Source organism: Penaeus monodon, chromosome 41, assembly GCF_015228065.2.
Source record: "Penaeus monodon isolate SGIC_2016 chromosome 41, NSTDA_Pmon_1, whole genome shotgun sequence".
Classification (NCBI taxonomy): Eukaryota; Metazoa; Arthropoda; class Malacostraca; order Decapoda; family Penaeidae; genus Penaeus; species Penaeus monodon.
Window position 1 is genome coordinate 30,817,917 of NC_051426.1, and position 2,457 is coordinate 30,820,373.

The following is a 2,457-nucleotide window of genomic DNA, read 5'->3' on the forward strand; positions in this document are numbered from 1 at the left end:
TATTTTACTAGTTTGTGCGGGAGTGGGGCGAGTGAAAAAAAACACTCGACGGTCGGGGGCGGGGATAAACATTATTTTTTGTATAGTTGCTTCACAAGTTTTTTTTTGTTGTGGTGCCACTTATATCACTGCAAATGGGCAGTCTCCTTAAAAATTTAACAGGCCCGCTTGGGTTCTCCTATGTATTCAAACGAGTTTATAAACCGCTCGTGTGTCGGATTTAAAACTTCCCCGTTTTTACTACATAAATGAAAAATAAAAAAAAAGAAAATAGATCATAACATGAATAAAGGGTTCGGTACATTTTTGTGAAACGAATGTCACAAGAAAAACTAGATAAGATAAGTTGATAGTTGCCGAAAAATTACATAAAAAAAACGTTTTGGGCCCCAAAACCTGCACACATAAAATGGACGCGCATCACTTATTTACAAGTCCCCTGCCCTGTATCCCCATCACGAAAATCAAGAAAGGGGCTTTTAAAAAATTATACCAAGGGTTAGTTTTTAATGAACCTTTTCCCCGGGTTTCGGAATAGATAGAGCAACAGTAGCCTGGGCAAAGTCGCCAACGGAGAAGTCCCATATTCATAGTAAAGTGCGGCTGGAGATCCTGAAAATCTTTTAAAAAAAAGGAGAAGAACAAAAAGAGGGGAGAAGGAAAAACAGAAAAGCAATATGGAAAAAGAAGGATGTTACTCGAGATTCATGGTGGCGGTCCTTGGAATTCCAGTCCTGCCATGACTAGTCTGTGTTCCCTTAAAGAGACCGCGTTTCGTAACTGCTGAAAGGAAGTTCACTACAGTATCCTTTCTGATTGGAGGACTCTTATCAGTGCCAGATTTAACATTGCAGATCCATAGTGTTGAAATATGCAACTCGATAAATTCCTGCTAATGAAAATGCTTATATATATATATATATATATATATATATAATATATAATATATATATAGTATATATATATATATAATATATATTATATATATATATATATATATGTATATATATATAAAAATATATTTTATATATATATATATATATATTAATATATATATATATATATATATGTGTGTGTGTGTGTGGTGTTGTGTGTGTGTGTGTGTGTGAGTGGGGTGTGTGGTGTGTGTGTGTGTGTGTTGTGTGAGTGTGTATTTGTATATATATATATATATATATATATATATATATATATATATATATATATATATATATATATATATGTGTGTGTGTGTGTGTGTGTGTGTTTTTTTACATCATATGGTTCTTGTTATCATTTCACTAATATCATTGCTCGACGAAAGCGCTCATGAATAACCGCAATGTCCACGGTGAACGGAAAAAAACCGACGGGTCTGAAACGATCCTTACCTCAGCATTAACAGACTCGTAGCAAATCTCATTGTCCTTGTGAATAATCTCATCCTTGTGGAATTCTCATGGCTGGAAATATCGTTGATTTAGTGGGTTTTTTCATAAAGTTAAGTTAAGTTAAGTAAGTTTATTTACCACCCTGGCTATCTGCTCAGGCGTGGGCAATCATGATTACAGTTTTACATATGTCTGACATTGTACAGTAGTCTGTAACTACTGTAGTTGTACAAGGTAAAATATAAATATAAATCATACATCATACAAAAATTATTACTTACATATGCTTTTGCCACTGTGTTTGAATAACACTGTTATTTGCATACGGGAGTTATCACATAGTAAATTTAGGGTATAGTACGAGTATATCTTCCAATGTATCAGATGAAATGAAATGTTCACATAGTTCTTTATACCTCATGTTAGGTGGTCTGAAAGGCTGTATCACATGACATTCCGAGATATAGTGCTCAAGCGTTCGTTTGTTTTCTTCGTTACACAGTCTACATCTAGATTCATCTGCACTTCTTGCACCGTGCAGTTGCCAGTACATTCTGTAACCTAAACGTATTCTGGCAATAACCACGTCACAATGTCTGGTTTGACTTCGGTGCCACCCATAGGAAGGCTTGCTATCTATATACTGATCGTAGTGGCTTATGGTACAGCTTTCAGGCCTACTAGTTCTTATGAGAACTTTCAATATATGTGCAATCCTAGCAAGAGGCATCCCAAGATCTATGTTCACAATATCCTTGCTGCAGGCTTCTTTCGCCAATTGTCTACGTGGTCGTGCTGCGTATGCCAACATGAGATGGTATCCATACAAACTGAATGTTGAAATTACGCTCTGTTGCATAGTTACGTTACGCTTAATCAACTCACAATTTTCATCGCCACCGCTTTGAAAGAATTAGCGTCCGAAGAGCACTTTGAGAGTCACAGAAAATACTCCAGAGCCCCTAGACATTAAGAATTCCGTTGCGAGGAGTATACCCGCCAGCTCCCTTGTGTAGGCTGGCCCAGTTGATCTCATATACTTGATGTTTTAGTCCTTTGACACGAGCACTTGTAAAGAGTCCTGTAA